Here is a 20,621-nt window from a genome sequence, read left to right as displayed (position 1 = left end):
AGCAGGAAACTCAGCAAGGTCAGAGACTTTCCCACTCACTCCTCTGGGTGGCAGTTAAACACTCCCTGTTCACAGGTGTAAACATCTAGACAAAGTGCAAAAAGGATCTGGCCCTACGCTTCTTAGTTCTTTCTGATCTGCAGGAAGACAGCGAGGGCCGTGTTTTCAAAACCGATGTAAAACTAACTAGGATCATTAAGGTAGGAAAGCACAGACACTGGGACCTCTTCCCCTCTGCACAGCCTCCCTGCAGGGTGAGGAGACCAGCATTTCCTGACACCTTCATGAGGCTGAACAGATCCAGGACTTCCTTCCTGGTCCACAATGGAGGGTCCAGGCTGCTGCATAAAGTTTTGCATAAACAAATGAACGAACCAACGGGTCACTCATTTTTATCAACATGGATTCATCTGCTTGTTTTGCAATATTTTGCAGACAGCAGCTCCAGCTGTTACTGATTATTTATTGCCACCAACATGCATTGGCCCTGCCAACACATCATTATTATTAATTCAGTGTATGGTGGCAAATGGCTAGAGGCTCAGCATCAGCTTCTAGGAACTTCACCCCCACCCAAGTCCATAGAAAGACTCCCCTCACATTCACAGGATCTGGACCAGTCTTTTCCAAGCAGACATCACGGGACCTGAAGAAGAGCTCTGTTTAGCTTGAAAGTTTGTCTCTCTCACCAGCAGAAGTTGGTCCAATAAAATATATTACCTCATCTCTCCCATACCTGGGCCCAACATGGCTACAACAACACTGCCAACAACATAAAGCAGACACAGAATGCATTGGGAGACCCAGAGGATTGTTCAGTCTTAGAGCATCTTTTTCTCCTTTAATGCCTTCTTGGTCAGTGACAGCATTATGTATGGCAGCATTAAATAATTTGTACATAGTTATAAATATTTATTTGCTTACAAATCACCATGAGTAAAGTACTTGAGTGCCAGGGAGAGAAGGAAAGGAAAGCCCTGCAGCATTGGCATGATGTGCATGCCTGCTGAAGCACCATCCTTAATCTAGTGCTTATGTGCTGTAATCAGAGACACCAAGGTGAGAGATTTGTGTCATGTGGATAAGGTAATAAAAAGATGTAGCCCTAGTTTTATTATTGGTATTACAGTAGCACCAAGAGGTGCTAGGCACTGTAATAAACATAGTAAAGGGACAGTTGCTGCCCTAAAGAGTTTGCAATTTAAACATACAAGGCTTGGCAGGGAGGGAGTATTATTAGTCCCTTATTTTTAAATGGGAGATGAGGCACGCAGAGATTAAGTGACTTGCCCAAGGTCACACTGGACATTTGTGGCAGAGTCAAGAATTGACCTTAGATGTCTTGAGTTCTCACCGAGTTTTAATGGCAAGACCATTCTTTCTATGCCTACAGTTTCAAAGTCCTATACAGGACTTCGGGTTCATGACCTCCATTAAAATCCTCTGGCTAAAACTCTGCCCAGTAGACAAGGGGTCTGCATTAACACATATGCAGCTGCAACCCTAACAGTATCTTTGAGCCATGGCAATGGAGAAAGTGCAGTTTTAACAAATTTACTTGTGTAATCAACACAGAAGTTCAAATTGGAAAAGCTTCCTACAATTCTGACTGCCAACAGGGGAGAGCCACCCCTGCCAGGCATGACAACAAGAGTTGGGCATGTAAAGCCCTGTGACATACTTCCACTTCTTGGCTCCCTCTGTGAGTAGAGCAGTACTACATCAAAGCAAAGTGCAAAGTGAAACTAAGACAGAGCTTGTCAACTTCACTTTCACTTGGTATAGTACCCTAAAGATTAGAAAAGCTTTTGATACAGTAGTATACAGAGAATTGGTCTCTAAGGCATAATATTATTTGGAGTCACCAGATGGTGCAGTTACAGTTTATTTTACAAGCTCTATCTAACTGAATGACTAGGCAGCAAGATCTTCGAGAAATGCTATTTGTTACTTGTGGTGCAGTTCTTCTTGGGAGCTGTGATAACACATGTAAAGACTGTTTTCTGCATAGGTCTGACTGGGTCATTTTTAGGAGTATAGCTGCTGCCTACAGGATATACATATGCAAACAAATGCATGACCGTGTCAGACTGTAAACAAAGATAACTAAATGTTTCAGTTTAGTGAGCAAGGATCTGAAGTGGATGAAATAATGAAAGACTTGAAATCTGAGGACACATTTAAGTGGAAACGAACAGTTTGGGATGGACTGAGGCTGCTTGAGTTTTTCTGTTTAGATGTCAGTGACTTGGAAACAGATAATGAAAATTGCTCCTGATAAGAAACTTTGGAGGATGCAATCAGTCCAGAAGAAGAGAGCAATAATGCAGTTCAATTTTATAGAATTATACTCCTAGTCTATTTATATCTCTGAACTTTAAGAGAGACTGGGGACTTTTCCCCTCAAGTTCCATTATGAACTTTTAAAACACCATGTGAGAGAGTCACTGATATATTCTTCATAGCTGCAATCTCTGAACCTAAGAATTTAGCAGTGAACTACAAATCTAAAATAAAAAAAAGGGAAGCAAGCCTAGAATCAGATGATAAATGCCCTCAGTAACCAGGCATGCAGTATGGACAAATTTTGACTCAGTTTTTAATACGTGTTCTTTTTAGGCTTGTAGAAATTAAGGTGCACTTATGGGTTTATTAGATGGGATGTGGTAGTATCCATGCTTCCTCCATAATACAGGATTCTGGGGCATTAGCAATATCAGACACCTTGTGCAACTATTGCCTCTTCTTGAATCTGTGACATCCTAGAACGATGCATTCTGAAGCATCTCTCAAAAACTGAAAGAGAAACATACATTGTTATAGTCCAGTTGACATGGGGCTTCATAAAACAAAGTATTCCTACTTGGTTATCCATAATTATGAACTTTGTCAAACAATCCAAGAGTGCAGACATGATTAAAAAGCCATTGACTTCAATGGAAAAAAAAAAAAAAGACTCCTATTGACTTGAATGGGCTTCGAGTCAGGCCTCTGAGTATCCACACTACTTCCAAATTCCTGTTGCAACATGTCAAACCTAGGCTGCATTTTCTGGGCATAGTCTCTTCATTAATTATTCTAAAGTTCTGGACAGGAATAGAGGGGCCAAACTGCAGTGCAAAGTAGAGAAATGTGAAGTGCTTGGGATCCAAAAGCTATGGGGAACACAGTACGTCTTCACTAGCCACATGTGCCAATCCCCTGGATGGAAGTTAAAATATGCAAGTGTGCTAATACCGGTGGAATGCAAATACAATTGCAGAAGGTATAAAGAAGTTATCAAATGCAACTAGGAAGAGATTCTTCTAGCACGTTCTAAAGAGCAAATGAGGCCACATTTAGAGCACTGGGCATAAATTGCAAATCTCAGCTACAAAACACTAGTCTTAGAGATTAAGCAAGCACAGCAGAGGGCAAGCAGCACAATACATGGACTCGGAAATCTTAGTCATTCTAAAGAGGTTACGAAAACTAGGTCTGAATTTCAGGAAATAGGAGATTCAGAACCTAGTCCTGATAGGTGCCGAGCCATCTCAACTCCCCAGGTACTAAGTACCTTGCAGGATTGGGCCATAAAAGCGAAGATCCCAGAGTATACAAGACTAAAGGGAACATATGCAGCAGGAGGGTGCTGCCAAGGGCATGAGCTGGTCTCCAATCAAAGGAGACATTTATTCCAATAGAACACGAAGGCACATGTGTAAGTGAAGGCACAGAGTGTACTTCTGTGCTTAGAGACACCTCTCCATGTAGGACTCAATATTGACCCCAAGCTAATCAATAATTTCATTCAGGCAACATGCTCCACGGAACTGGAGTGGAAAATTGATCAATGCTTCATTACACCCTACCACTCTGTGGCTCAAACAGCAGCAGGATGCTCTCTAGCAGCAGGCCTGTCGCTTTTTGCCTCAGCCAACTTCGTTTTCCAAAACAATACACAATTTGCAATAGCAAAGCCAAGCAAGGATGCACACTCCAGGCAACACCACCCTCCCTACACCTTCAGTTTCTTGTCCTGTCTATAGGCCCCCTACACAATCAGCATTTCAGCACCACTAACAATTGTGAGGGGAGTGCCTTCATTTGGAGCCTAACGCCCTAAATCCACAGAGAGATCCAACCAAATTCTGACAGATTCTGTATTGGTTCTTATACCACACTCATCACTGTACTATCCAATTGTCCTTTCTGATATCCTGGACAGAAAGGATGAGAAGCTACTGAATCCCTGCCTGAAGTAGGGGGACCCACAGAGTGGGGAAATACCACCTTCCCCAGACTGCAGAAGTCCCTCCACCGGGATCCAGGCATTGAGAGAAAGGGGTCAGGAGAGAAGAGGCCTTCTCCATACCTCATCCCCACACCAAACCCACAGGGATTTGCCAACTTCAAGTCCCAAATCAGTCTAAAAAACTTGGGCTCCCTCTGAGCTATGGCAGCCCTTCCTAATATTCTGTGAGAGGTTTTGGGGGCAACTGCCTATAGGGTGCCCTGCCAAGGACCAGGATGTAGGGATTTGGCTCTCATTGATAGAAGCAAGGACCAACAGCTCCCCTGAGACTTGTATAGATCACTGGGTATGTGAGGATTTGGAGGATGAAGCCCTTTGTTTCATTCCAAAGCAGGGGGAAATCCCACTACCTGAGGGGATGATTCAGTCCACGCATTTCCTGGACCACTCTATGGAGCATGACTTGGGCCTCCACTGCTGAATCTCTTCCTATTTGTTAAATATCTGGTTCGGAGCTGAAAAGCAACCCTGCAGGAATGGCATTGCAGGGCTCCTTCACTGGCTCTCTGATCAAACCTGATCAGCTTGCAAATAAACTGAAGAGTTGAATGTCAAGCCAGGTTCTTGCTGGCTTATTCATCATAAGCCACATGTCAATTAAGTCCTCCCTGCATTATCTTTTTTTACAATTCATGAGCTCTCCCCCCGACCCAACTGTGTTAGCTCTGCCAGGCATCAGTAAAATAATCACATGGATCTAAATTCACTTGCGGAAACCTGTTCTAAAATTCACTGAAAGCTAAAGAGATTTCCATGCATCAGGCCCACAGGAAGCAGACCCAATGAATAAGCAGGTGCCTTTCTTACATAATCAGTGTTCTGACCATCACTGCATTTGGAAGAAATTGCTCTCATTCCCCTAAGACATTTCCATCAACAGAAGTCCAGTGGCAGACTCTCCTCATTCAGGTCAGTATTAATCAGATTTTGACTAAACAATTTCCATCCTCCTGCCGCCTAGCCCTCTCTGGTCCCCAGAGCTGTAAGTGGGGAATTTCCATTAGTACACAAATGTCATCACCTTACCCAATGCATCCTCCCACATGCATTTTGGCTGCCTTGTCAGTGGCCCGGCTAAGAACAGACTTCATTATATCTGGCACCATCACTTATCCCAGCTGACTGGCAATTTCATGTGCATACCAATCGACAGCACTGCTATCATTATTAGAGCTTTAGTTCACCAGAATGAAGTTTAATATGGCATAAAATTATCCAGAATGCGATTAAAATGGCATTTTCCAGCCAAACTGGTGGGAGAGCAAGAAGATGTAGGACTTTGTGACAGGGTGCTGTACTCAACACTGGATAGCGCCACCTCCTGGCAGGTCTGGGAATTAGCTCAGTCACACTCCTTCCAGCAGTTACACATCAGTTTCTTCTCTGAAGCTCCTTTCTCGCTCTCAGGAGCCACAGCTGATCTCTTCAGGACTCAGCCCAGGTCACTATGGGGAGGAGGGAGGGGCCCCTTCCAGCAGGGAAGTGCATAAAGGTTCCTGCTCTCCAGCATTCCCAGGCAGTCTTTTGCTTCACTGCCTTACAGTACCAGCCCCACAGTAGCTGGCAGGGGAACCTAGGCCCACCCTCTACTCTGGGTTCCAGCTCAAGGACCCACTACACAACAGCCAACCTGTGTTCCCTGCACCTTACTATATTTCCTTGAGCCACTTCCATACCTTTGGCCTTCCCCACTCCTCTGGGTTTGCCAGTCTCCTCCCACGGAATAACTTTAGGCAACTTATCCCTGCAGTCCCTCACATATCCCTCCCTTCTCTCAGGGAGAGACTGTAACCTCACCACCACCCCCTCTGTTGCCAGCCTGCTAGCTTTTATAGAAGCCCCACCTGTCCCTCACAGGTGAGCCTCTCTCTAATTAGCTGCTTCTCGTTTGCAGCCTAATTAGCTAATTGAGCCCATCTAGCCTAATTCAGCTCTTGCCAGACAAGTGTGGGGAGCACACCCATCAGAGACCTGCTGAGGTAGTCCACGTTCCACCAAAGGAGTGAGGGATATAGATATCGCATCATGGCATACAGCAGGTCTCAGGAATAACAGGACACTCAAAGTGGAACCTGCACAGAGTGGAACTATGTTGTTTCCTGCCCCTCATACTCGGAACAACTTCCCCCTTAGTGTGAAAGGCCACTGGAATTGACACATTGTCAGACACTGAAACAGCCGGATTTCAGCCCACTTTGCTGTCTGCATTCCATGTGCATTTCTAAGGCCCTCCTCGCTGTTATATCTACTTCACTAGAAGAAAACCAGTCCCACTGTTACGAAAGCATGATCTGGACACAGATGGATCCACAGGAATTTCTGACTTCTAATCCCAGAGACCAAGTCATTCTGTTGATCTCTCTGCCTCCACTTCCTCATCTGTCAAATGGGGGTCCTAATACTTTCCTACATCCTAGGGCAGCTATGAGGATTAATGTTTGCAGAGCACTTTGAAGATGAACAGCACTGCATGAGAGCTATGTATTATTATTAGCCACATTCACTGTACACATGTGCCACTGAATTGCATTTCATAGCAGCCGGCCACAAAGCCAAACCATCGTTAGTTGCAGCTAGTTGGAAATTAATGGAATTAAAATGGAATGATGGCCGTGGATTGTGTCTTATTGCAGCAGCTAAACCCTAGCAAAGGGTTTTCCAAATATAGTTCCTTGGGCTGAAGTATCCATATTCCTGACAAAAGAAAAACAACTCTGCAAACTGAAATGCAGGGCGATAGTCCTCATACAGGGTCACATCAGTCCCAGCAGCCTGAGGTGTTCAGGGCAGAGGAGACAGTTTGCTAATTCACATCCATTTAACAGTGTCAGGAAAAGTGGTGTTATCACCATCTAGTTCTCAGCAAACACACAGCTGGTCTCCCTGCACTGGTAGGAGAAAAATGGACCTTCTGTTACTGGTTTATAGACAAGGCTTTTGTTCCACCCTCCTCACCGTGGTATCTGAGTGCCTCCATGTGGGGTGTACTGTGTTAGTAAAATGATCAGAGAATGAAATCGTATCTCACACTCTCTCACTAGTGGCTAGGGGTATGGCTACATTGTAGTTACACCCAAAGCTGTCCCGTGCCAGCTGACACCGGCTCGCTGGGCTCAGGCTAAGGGCTGTTTAACTGCCATGCAGATGTTTGGGCTGCAGCCCGAGCTCGGAGACCCTCTTCACAGGATCCTAGAGTCCAGGCTGCAACCCTGAGACCAAACATCTACATAAGAACAGACACACTGGGTCAGGCCAAGGGCCTTCCAGCCCAGTGTCCTGTCTTCTGACAGTGGCCAATGCCAGGTGCCCCAGAGGGAATGAACAGAACAGGTAATCACCAAGTGCAATTAAACAGCCCCTTAACCCGAGCTCTCTGAGTCTACATCAGCTGGTACGGGCCAGCCATAGGTTTTTAATTGCAGTGTAGACGTACACCTCGGAGACCCACTGTGAATTACCAAATGGTGTGAATTAGTCTAATTATGGATTATTGTTTACAGTGCTGCAAAGTGTTCTAGGCACTTTAGAGAAGAAACCAAAGGAAAAGATGGGGTAAAATGTTCAAAAACGCCTTAGTCCCACACGTAAAATTGATTTAGGCACCCAGGTGCCTAAATTACATTGACTTTCAATGGGACTAAGGTGCCTAAAGTACCTGACAGCCATAGGTGCTGGAACTAGAGAGGAGGGGGATGCTGCCGCACACCCTGGTTTGAAGTGGTTTCCATCCTATCCCGGGTTTACAGTTTGGTTCAATGGCTCCCAGCACCCCCACTATACAAATGGTTCCAGCCCCCGTGCTGACGGCTGATCCACACTGCAATGAGGACTATGGAGCGATAACCTACAGAGCACACCAAAATGTTGCACTGTAACCCCATGTGGATGCAACCGGCCCCAACTAAAAGGTACCTAGCACCGGTTAATGAAGTCCGTCTGAAAGACTTAACGCCAACCAGGTACCTTTTAGTTAGCACCGGCAGTTTCCACCCGGGGCAGTCGCAGTGCCGCATTGTGGTGGACTCTGCAGTTCGCACCCCTTCAGGCTGCGCTGCAGCACAATGGAGGCACCACTGGGGTGACTTTCAAAAATAGGCTCCTGGAAATTTTACCCATGGCATGGCCCTGGAGAGTTTACAATCTAATTTCAATGAGTAGAGGGGCCCGATTCTGCAGTGAGTTCCTCCTTGGTGGAAGGTGAGAGGTTTTTCGCAGGAGTGGTGGGTGAGATTCCGTGGCCTGCGTTGTGCAGGAGGTCAGACTAGATGATCACAATGGTCCCGTCTGACCTAAATATCTATGAATCTATGAAAAAAAACCCTGCTGCCCTCAACCCTGGCACACAGCAAAAGCCATCTGTTTACCAGGGGGTTTGAAGAAGGCAGAGCGTACACACCCCACAATGACAAAGGGATGGAAAGGTCTTTCAGTAGGTGTCTGGCTGGCTGAGTTCCTGCTGAGTAATTACTGCAATGCTGCATTATTAATGATGTGTTAGGGCACCTAGAGCCTTGGATAGGTGTCTTTTTTATTATTTTCAATTTAAATAAATGAACAAACTGACTACTATGGGGCTGTACCTCGGCCTAGGGGCTCCCCCAGCTGGATCTAACTGAGGAGAAACAATAAAGAAAGCAGGGATAATGCATCATCACCTGTGCTTTGTTCATGGGTGCTCTCGATGCTTACTAATTATTGGCTGTAACACTTGTAAATGTACCATAGTGTAGTTTGTAAATATCATGAAATATTAGTAATGGGAGCCCTGGCTACATTTGCTGTCAAATCTTTTGTGAGAGAGAGCATCAGTTCCAGGTGGAGATCAGAAGGTGTGTGGCATACCGAAGTGCAGATTAGAAAGGTTTTAATGCATACAATCATGTTCTTATTGCAAACATACAGCGAAGGTACACAATTCTCATTGCTTGGGCTCAGCTGCCCTGTGTGACAGAATGCATTTTGCACCATAATGCAAGTGAAAATAAAAGGTAATAGCAGAAGAAGCAACAAATACCTGCAGCAGAAACTGGGGTGGCAGGTCTGTCCCCCAAGTGATCTATGTTTTCCAAAGAGAATCTAGATATAGATTTGAAAACATTAGTCCTCATACACTCTTGTAGTGATGTCTCGTGTTTACACATTTCCCCCTGTAAATCTACCTCTCTGATGACTGCCTGATAATCACCTGGACAACATACGCAAAGCCTAGTATGGTTTTATTGCAGACCTGTGCTTAAATGTCTGTACTGTCACACACAAATACATCTCTGTACAGCTAGCGACACCTTGTGGCAAACCACTGCATCATATCTGAGAATCCTGATTCATGCACCTTGTTTGCTGCAGGATATTTGTGGGACTGTTAGGTTGGTTTCACCGCTTAAGCACATACTCATTTTATAGGATTTCACTGCACGTTTCTCCCGACACCCCTTCATATGTTCCCTCCATACCCAGGCACTCTCTGCTGTGGGTATAAACAGGGCATCGCACAGAGCAGCCTTCGTGAAAGGGGAATTTACCCTCTGACTTTCAACTTCCGCTCTCAGCAGCGACACACAGATTTCGCCAAGTGCAAAGTACTTCAGCAGCTTCTCTGGTAAACACCTGCTTTCCACCTACTGGGGAAGGGAGCAAAAGTACACCGGTGGGTGAAAGAAAATGTGTGAGTATGTGTCTATGAGAGACTGCCCTCTGCTGGATTGAATTAGAACCGCTCAACCTGGTGTCATAGTCCCAGCATTCTCCAGCGCAAACAAAGTATTCTGTTTAATTCAAGAGGCAGGGGCTTGTGCTTTTGGAGCAGTTCTATATTTGAAGGCTGGAGTGGCCATGGTGAGTCCACTGTAAAAACCTAGGTGGCCAGAGGTTTGTTATTGTCTACCCTGGATCTTAAGACTGTGGAACATCTACAGTCTTGCAGGGACCTAAGCGATGATTCTGCGGAGGGAAAAAAATCACCATTTGACAGCATTGGTCTGCAGCTATAAAAGATGCTCTGTAAATTCCTCCCTCCTTACCTCTAGCCCTGTCCTAGCCTCCGACCCCAACCCAGTCCTTGCAGCTGTGACTCTTTTTCCTTTCACCTCAATCCCTCTCCTCTTTCCTTCACTTTTTCTCCCAAGGTTTCCCAGAGTAGTACTTCAGATTGCGGGAGGGGGAAAAAAATCACCCAGGACTAGCTCCAATATGAAAGTTAAACAATTGCGAGTTCAAATTGAAGAGTCCTGTTTAAGAAAAAATAAAAAAAACCTGTCTTTGATTTATTGTGCCCCTGATTCTCCATCAGCCCCGCAAATGACCCTATTCATCAAGAACACATTTATTGAGTCTGACAATATTCTGTCAGCGGATTTATTTTTTTAACCACATAGGAGTGAAGCCTCATGTCTGCAACTCAGCACGATAACGGATTTCACAGCAGTAAATAAGTCTGATAACTACACGTAGGTGAACAATGTCTGTTGGCTCTGAGTGACCTTACAATTTCTAAAACTGACCCTGGCAAAGAAACATCTTGGTGTGGCTTATTTACTGTGCACCACCTGAGGCCCTTCATCCAAAGCCAGGAGCTAGTCTTTGTAATTATGAACCCTCTGTTTATTACTGAACACAAACATCCGTGGATCAGACTTGCATCAGTATTTAATCAAGTACTCTAAGGGCCATCCATTCAGTGATCATGCAATGCTTCCATCAAGTAGGACTGTATTTTCCAAGTTGGCTTGCTTGCTTGGTAGGTTCTGATAGTCACAAAGCTAAGAGTAGACAGTTATAGGAGAGTATTAGTCCACAATAGCTGTAAGCCATAAGTATTCACAGTAATACCATCCTGGTGTTGAACTGTTTACACTTTAACTCTCCATCTTACTGGGATTTAACACCATGTGTGGCTCAATATAATTTTGATGGGCCTGATCACGCACAAAGCAGAGGTGAAACACACAAAGGGAAGAGCAGCAACTCCATGGTATGTTCCCCCACCCTGTCATCCAATCCTATCGAAGCCTCTTTACAGGTATTCAATAGGAGCAGAACTTCAAGGGTAGATTCTCACCACTGGCTCACCCCTTTTAATAGTGCTGAAAATGTGCAAGGCAAGATAGCACCAGAAGCATCTGTTAAATTCTGTGCTGCTTCCATTCCATAGACTGAAACCACTACCCACAGGGGAACATCTTTGGAGCAGGGTCTAGCAGGAAACCCAAGACATTATGGCTTCCATAAGACAAGCTGCCAGTCTCCACCCAACCTACTCCTCTCTGTACCATGGGACACAGAAGGGAAGGGACATAGACAGGGGACAACTTGCAGGAAGAGTGACCTGAAAAACCGAGCGGTAGCTCTGCTATGGAGGAAGCATCTTCTCCTAGCTAATTTTCTATTGTTTCCCACGTGAGGAGTCCTGTTCCAACAAACCTGATCATGTTCATCAGACCTCTGCACACCTACTGGCAAACCTTGGCAGATCTAGGGACATCTAAGCCGAGACAGTGGATGATGGGGGAGTCAAGGCTGGCTGGAAGCTGTCCAGGGAGGCCAAACAGTTGTACAGTAGCTTAGTTGGGGAGGAAAAGGCAGTGGGGCTGGGGAGCCAGAAAAGGAGACATGTTATGCTACCCACCCTGCTTCCATAGTTCCCCAAGGATAAGGGCTGACTGGGGTGGGTGGGTCTTTGTAAAGAGAAGGGCTGGAGATCCAGCATCAGAAAACAGAACTCCATGTCAGCTATTGTCACGGCCTATGTCAAACATACCATGGGAATCGATCTGTCTGGGGGAAGCTTTGAGCCTGAAGCAATTGAGATTGTTTAGCCAAAAAAAGTGAGAACAATATTATTGCTATGAAGGCATGCTGTGGTAGCACTTAGAGGCCCCAGTCAAGATTGGACCTCATTGCACAAGGTTCTGTACAGAGAGGAAGACAGAATTAAAATCAATCATTCTCTTAACTCTATTCTCGCCACAATCATTTTTAAATGTAGCCTTGATCTGTATCATCTCAAAATTGGTAACTATTTTATTCAGTTGTCCTCAGAAAAGATAGCGGTGACTAAATTCAACTAACTCAGGAGACTAAATTCAACTGCTGAACTCTAAAATAGAGGGATTTTAATCTTGTTTTAAGTGAAAAGTTCAAAGTAACCTTAACGAGGGTTTGCTCCCACTGCCTCCATAATGAAAACAGTGGCTAAACTCCTCTCAGAGTGATGGATAACTTTGGCTTCTAATAGATCATTGTCTAGAGATCAGCTGCCTCCAGGCCTTGGACCCACAGTAAATTAAATGATTGATGTTGTTTTTGAGCGTGAGCCTGAAAAAGTTAGGGTTGTAAATCTCAGAAAAAACTTAAATCCTGCTCCTATTTTTAATAGAGGTTTGGCCAAATTTCCTCACCGAGATTTAGAATCAGGATCTCCATTATCCTGTCCAAGTGCAGAAGCAGACTGCCCCTCATGCCCCAAGAAATGCAGATGTGCGCTTCTCTACAACATCAGTGGCAGACTCTTGGCAGTCATTTGAGGTTCAGTAGGTCTTGCATGCACACGTGTGCGTGTTCTTTTGTGGAGCTTCCAAAGGAAGCATCCGGGGCAAAAGAAAACTCTCATTGGGGACTGTCCATCGTTCCAAGAGATTTTCCTTCTCCTTCAGTATATATTTTTGGAAGGGATTGTTTTGTTTCTTGCTTTGTCAGCCAGATGACTAAAGCCAGACATTAGACTGGACATCCAATGCCCAATGTTAGATTGGACGTCTAACATAGTGAATGCCAGAGAAAATGAGGCTAAAATAAGGAAAGGACAAGTTAAAAATTACTTAGACAAGTTAGATGTCTTCAAGTCACCAGGGCCTGAACAAATACATCCTAGAATACTCAAGGAGCTGACTGAGGAGATATCTGAGACATAAGCAATTATCTTCAAAAAGTTATGGAAGACGGGAGAGATTCCAGAAGACTGGAAAAGGGCAAATATAGTCCCAATCTATACAAAGGGGAATAAGGAAAACCTGGAGAATAAGCTTAACTTCAGCACCCAGAAAGATAATGGAGCAAATTAAGCAATCAATTTGCAAACACCTAGAAGATAAGGTCATAAGTGGCAGCCAGCATGGATTTGTCAAGAACAAATCATGTCAAACCAACCTAATAGCTTTCTGTGACAGGGTAACAAGCCCTGTGGATTGGGGGGGAAGCAGCAGATATGGTATATCTAGACTTTAATAAGGCTTTTGATACTGTCTCGCATGACTTTCTCATAAACAAACTAGGGAAATACAACCTAGACGGTGCTACTACAAGGTGGGTGCATAACTGGTTGGAAAACCGTTCCCAGGGAGTAGTTATCAGTGGTTCACAATCAAGCTGGATGGGCATATCAAGTGGGGTCCCGCAGGTTCCACTCAATATCTTCATCAATGATTTAGATAATGGCATAAAGAGTACTCTTATAAAGTTTGCAAATGATACCAAGCTGGGAGGGGTTCAAGTGCTTTGGAGGATAGGATTAAAATTCAAAATGATCTGGACAAATTGGAGAAATGGCCTGACGTAAACAGGATGAAATTCAAGTAGGACAAATGCAAAGTACTCCATTTAGGAAGGAACAGTCAGTTGCATACATACAAAATGGGAAATGACTGCCTAGAAAGGAGTACTGCGGAAAGGGGTTTGTGGGTCATAGTGGATCACAAGCTAAAGGAGTCAACAGTGTAACACTGTTGCACTAAAAAAAAAAAAAAAAAAACATCCAAGCATCATTCTGGAATGTATCAGCAGTATCATTCCCCTCAGTGCCCCCACAGAAATTCTAGCAGAATAGCATGTAGAATGAGCCTCTAATCTAGGTATTTATGCAGTCCCTGCCACCTTAACATCCTGGCACCATTGCAACCTCTACTTTTGCATATCTTGGCTCTACGCCCTCTAGCTCCAACCTACCACCCCCTCCAGACAAGGTGACATCTCTTTTAAATATTACCAATATTTCATAGGGCCATACAGCTGGAGGAGGCTCAGCTGACCACTCCCTGATCTCCTTTACCATCTCATGGCCGTTCGTTGGTGTTCACTCACACAGCTGAGATCAGATTCTCTGTGTTATTATTTGCCCACTTGTCTGCTCCCTTCCTAATGTCATTCCAATTCCAGGATTGGAGTACAATTCAGAGAGAGAGAGAGAGAGCAGTTTGGCAACGTCCCCTTAAAATGACGATCTGCTCGTGAAGTCATCTCCTTTGTCAGTCTTGCCTTTCACCAACATTCATTTTTTGTGCCAATCTTGTAAAGAGCTTTTAAAAGCAAAAAACCAAGCCACTGAGAGGGCATAAGCCTTACTCAATGGAGACCCAAATGGCTTTTCAAGATAACTCATCTTTTTTGTCTATTTCCGCTGAAAGTCATAAAGCAGCTGAAGTGACATTATATCCGGATGCTGCACCTCTTGGGCTTTTGAGGTCAAGGATTTATGGCTCTTAAAAGCTCTTAAATGCCATTTGACTGAGAGAGCTGAGCAGTAACTCCTATGGAATAAACAGAAGCTCTGATGCATTTACAAACTGATACAGCAACTGCTTGACGTACCAGACGGACAATTGCCAGAGGAGAATGTCAGCACCCACTGCAAGAAGAACACCACCAAGTGTCAGAGACACCTACGACAGCCGTGTTTGTTTAAGGCTCTATTCCAAAGCCCGTTGAAGCCTTGTAGAAGGTCTCCCATTGGCTTCCGCAGATTTTGGATCTGACCCTAATTCAGGAGAGGGAAACAGTGTAAAAAACTAGCAATGGAATGAATGGGATGGCTCACGTACATCAAGTCAAGCACATGACTGTTTGCAGGATTGGGGGCATCATTAATCGTGCACCTTTAAAACATGCATGAAGATGCCTCAAATATTTCTCTTGGTGACTGTCTGTTTGCTGCTACCAAGCACTCAAGTTTGAGCACCAGTTCAGCATTCATCATCCATGCCAGGTAAGAATGCATAGAGCAGTCTGACCAAGTGCTTATCTGCTCAACCACAAAACCAATACCATCAGTTAGGGGAAAGCAATTTCCCCTGGCAAGTCAAGACAGCCTAATTGCCTAATCTGACAGGTTATGAATGGTTCAAGTCAACAAAAAGTATAATGGATGCTGATACCACTTGGACATTTGGCACATATGCTATTACTAGAAATTACTGCCATGACGGGCTGCAACTGACCATCAGACTAAATTGTCTAACCTCTGCAGGTTTCATTTAACAGGTCTATCAATGTGATAAACTGACAAACCAGCAAGTTAGTCCATTAATTAGAGCAGTGGAAGAGGCTAACAAGATGGAAGATATTTACCATATTTACATTCCAGCACAACATAAAATACATGTGCTTCACTGAATTGGTTTAAATGTCATTATCGTTACAGAGCTCTCCCACGCTTAAAGGCTGTTTTGGGGGAGCCAGCCATCTAATAGGCTTTAATAGCAAGATGCGTAGTGTGCAGATGGAGTTTATGATGAATTTACCAGTAGTAGTCAGTGTCCAGCAACTTTATATTTAAGATTCAGTGTTGCCAACCCTCTCATGGTTTATCTCAAGTTTTGCAAAGTTTGGTGTTTTATCTTAAAGCTCCAACTGCTGGTCTCCTGTTATCACATTAAAATCTTGGCTTTCATTTTAAAGAAAATAGGACATTTCCAGTCTTAATGCTTTCAGAGAGAACCTTGAAATATGAAAACTAGAAGCTCAGAAACCAGAAGGTAAAGAGAAGAAACCCAAAATGGACTATTTTAAAAAAAAACAAACCTGATTTTCAAGCCACGCTCATGATCTTTGGGGGCCTTACTCTTGATGTTTCAGTGCCTGAAGTTGGCAATACTGAGGATCATCTAAGAATGAAGAGAAAGTACTGCCCTCTTAGAGCTAGATGCTCTGACTTTCCATTCAGTGGGCCTGACTCTTGGTTATTCCATTCCTACTCTTAGGGCAAGGACTGGGTTGGGTGGCCTTATATCATCCAAAACTGGCTGGCTTTTTTTACTGACAAATAATGGGACAGGGAGAGTTGGGACAAAAAAGATTTTCGTAATGAATTTTTCTTTATTTTTTTAAATATTTTTATTTTTGTATCAAAACCTAATCCATATTTTTAATTTTGAGGCTTTTCCTACTCCCCCTCTTTTCCAAAGGGAGAGAAATGAGGGGAGGCAGAGAGAAATGACTGAAAACCCAAAAGAAAAAACAAAACTTTTAGTTTAGATCAGTGGTTCTCAAACTTGTTCCGCCGCTCGTGCAGGGAAAGCCCCTGGCGGGCCAGGATGGTTTGTTTACCTGCCGCATCCACAGGTTCGGCCGATTGTGGCTCCCACTGGCCACGGTTCACTGCTCCAGGCCAATGGGGGCTGCTGGAAGCGGCAGCCGGTACGTCCCTCAGCCCGCACTGCTTCCAGCCGCTCCCATTGGCCTGGAGCAGCGAACCGCAGCCAGTGGGAGCCGCAAGCGGCCGAACCTGTGGACGCGGCAGGTAAACAAACCGGCCCGGCCCGCCAGGGGCTTTCCCTGCACAAGCAGCGGAACAAGTATGGGAACCACTGGTTTAGATATTTCACTTCAAGAACAACAACAAATAAATTCCCTCCAAAATTAACATTTTTCAATTCTTTTGAAATTTGCCACAGATAATGCTTCCCATCTCCTGACCAGCCTCAATGCCCGTCCTATATGCACGCCATATCCTATGACTATACAAAATCCTGTCCAGCCCCTGAGGGAAGTTAGAGCAGCCTCAGGTCAACAGCAAATCTCTCCAGTACTGTGCTCCATGCTTTACTGCCATTGTACAACCTGAGAGAACAGGGATTCTGTCCTACTAGTGCCCCACCACACACCCCCCAGACCTTACCAGCATGGAGCCCACTTATTCATACCGCACAGTAAGTCCTGGATTTGGATCTAAATGCCTATCATATATTACAGACCTATGTTTAATTGCAAGAAGTGTGTCCTCTACAGATGTGGCTAAATAACACTGCTCAGGCATGCTGTACTCCACATGGAACTAACATACTGTGGTTTGCAACAGCACGTTGTATCATTAAGCAAATCTTTGCATTGATGAAATATTCATTTCACTGTCTCTCCAGACTGTCAGTTACATGACAGCACCTCCCTGAAATGGTACAATATCTGACATCTATCCAGCTGGATGTATTTTGGGTAACATTTGACTGACATTTTACAGTAAGAGGCTCGGATGTAGGATGCTCCATGTTAATGATAGCTTATGTTCTCTGAATCATAAACAATGGTGGCCCACCAGAGGTATGTCGTCTTTCTTATGCTAACATGATTTAGCATTATGTCACTGAAAGACCAGTGCCATATTCCTTATTCTGGCCAACTCCCCATTGACTTCAATGGGATTTTTGCTGATGTCAGGACAAGAGCAGGTTAGAAATGGAATCTTCATCCTTCAGGAAATTCAGTATTTTTAAATTTGTTTTTTTGTCTCAAATCAGGATGAAAAGTCAAAAATCTGGACATTTTTAATGGAATGGAAATTCCCACATATTTCAATTTGAAAACATGGAAAAGAACATATCAAACCAAAAATGTCAGCGTTGTCAAAGTCTTCCATGTCAACAGCATCAAAACATTATTATAAGTCAAAATGAAATGAGAAATTTGAAACCAAATATTTCAGTTCAATTTTGAATTATTTCAAAACTTTTCTGTTGAAAATGTTTTTTGGGGGGGAACTTGTCAATTTCAGCAGAACAGCATTTTCCAATGGAAAACTGTTCCATCGAAAATGGTTCAACCAGCTCTAGTCAGCACCTGACGGGTAGTTGTAAAAGTAAACATACATTTTCAAATCTTAGCAATCCTGCTGGGCCATGTAAAATAGCCAATATAACACTAACGCAATTCAAAGTTTGTCTCCTTGTAAAGTACAGAATTACAGATTTTTAAATTGGATGTAAAATGTATGCAGCGATATTAATGATTATTATTGTTATTAGATATATTACGGTTGCGCCAACGGCCAACCAGGTCATGACCCCATTATGCTAGGTGCTGTGTAAACACAGCCTCTGCCCCCCAAAGAGCTACATCTGCTTTTCTGTTTATTTTAAAAAGTTATATCCAAGTAATAAAACTTACAAAAGAGGCAAAAAAAAAGCATTACAGTTGGCCACATTCAAAACAGCCTGAGATTCATGTATATTGTAGCATAGTGTAGCATAAAGACTATAATCTTTAAATAATAAAAATACTTTGCACTTCTTTGTATCCCAGAATCTCAAACACTGGTTCTCCACTTGTGAGGTAACTCCCTTTTCTTCATGTGTCAATATATAATGCCTGCATCTGTAATTTTCACTCCATGCATCTGAAGAAGTGGTGTTTTTACCCACGAAAGCTTATGCCCAAATAAATCTGTTAGTCTTTAAGGTGCTACCGGCCTACAAGGTGGATACAAACTAACACAGCTACCCCCTGATACCAGAATCTCAAAATGACTTTAAAATATCAATTTAGGTTCATGAGATGCCTACAAGGTATGTATCATGCCATTTTATAGAGGGGTAAACTGAGGCATGGAGCAATTACCTGTTTTGCAAAAGATCACACACACTGAGTCAGTAGTAAAGGCAGAAATAGAACCCAAGAGTCCAACCCTGAATCTCCCTGCCCTAACAACTGGACAACACACTCCCTTGAAATAGAAGAAAAAAAAACAAAACAAGCAACAACATGCACTTAAGGAAGAAACAGGATATTAAGTGTCGCAGCTTTAAGTTTAGTCTACATAATGTGTTGTGAGGTACTGGTGCCATTGGGGAACTAAATAAACACTGAGGGGGTCTTGACTTCAATATTCCCTTGACTCTATTCTCGCCACAAGCATATATCTTATCAGAGGGCAACTGTTCACACATGATGTAGGTTTGGTTCAACCCAATTATAAACTTTTACCCGAGAGGTGTGATCCTGCAGCAGAACTAGTCACATGGCTGAAGTTACTCACATGTCTGTGTGTATGCAGGATAAAGCACTAGCTTAGTCCCTTATTGTCTCCATTACATAAAACACAGGAAGTGTATTTTCTTCTAGATGGACAAACCCCTACTTCTCCCCACTATAAGCTGTAACAAAACAGACATTACAAAAATCTAAGCAATTCCCCATCACTTACAAGATACATGGTGAACTGCATGGCTCAGTTTGCTCTTTAATGCATCTCATACCCCATCTGTGTGGGAATAATTCAGTCTGCAATTTCTTTGGGCAGCAACCTTATCTTCATACTTGTCTCAATGCCTGGTGCACTGTGGGAGCTATAGAAATATTAATAAATACAATTATTATATTTTCCATCACTAAAACAAATCCATGTAAGAGACACCGATGTAATACATAATCGACAAATCCATGAAAGAGACATAGAAGTAACATACAATCCACAAATCCGTGTGAGAACCAGATGCCAGAGGGATAGTAAAACATTTTAGGTTGAACAGCTCTGAGCATTATTGGTTAAATTCTTTCAGGCCATTCTTTTCCCAGGAAAGATAAAGCATAGTAAGTGAGTTATACATATAGCCACATTTCATATGCTTGTGTTTGCTGGAAACCCAAACGCTAGGAAGTGGTGATGCATTTCGCATAGCTTTTAAAAATATGTTGACTGAAAGGCTATGTTCTGATCTCATTATGGGTATGACCTTGCTACCATTTATGTCAAGGGCAACATTGCCACCGATTTCAGTGGCAGTAGGATCAGAATGAAAATGTACAAGTGCAACTTCCATTAGTTGTAATGGGAGAATAGATTAACCCTTGAGTTATTTTCCCTTCCTTTTTTTACTGAGAAAAAGTGGAAGAGGTAATATCTTTGATTGGACCGACTTAATTACCTCACCCACCTTGTCTTTCTAATGTCCTGGGACCGACTCAGATACAACAACCCTGCAAACAACTTTCTTTTTTTGTCATTCACCACAAGAGGGAGCACAGAATTCACCTTCCTTATGCTTGCAGTTCTACAGAGCGAGCTAAGATGCTCACGTTCTGCAATTATTTACAATGAAATCCAAAGTCAGAGCTGACAGTGCCCTCATTTACACAGGAACCCGCTAGTGGAGTGTGATAGGGTGCTCAGAGGGCCGGGTAGCCTATCAGCTAGCACACCTGACTTCTGGCCCCTTGCTTCCCTGGCAGAGGTGCCTGGTTCCTGACTTTATGCTGAGAACCTTCTCTGGCTTCCGCTTGCATCTGGACTTCAGCCCTTAAGAAGGTGTGGTACGGGGATGACAGCCCTCCCTCTCCACCAGATCCC

The sequence above is a fragment of the Eretmochelys imbricata genome, chromosome 9, assembly GCF_965152235.1.
Source record: "Eretmochelys imbricata isolate rEreImb1 chromosome 9, rEreImb1.hap1, whole genome shotgun sequence".
Lineage (NCBI taxonomy): Eukaryota > Metazoa > Chordata > Testudines > Cheloniidae > Eretmochelys > Eretmochelys imbricata.
Note: the sequence above shows the minus strand (reverse complement) of the source record.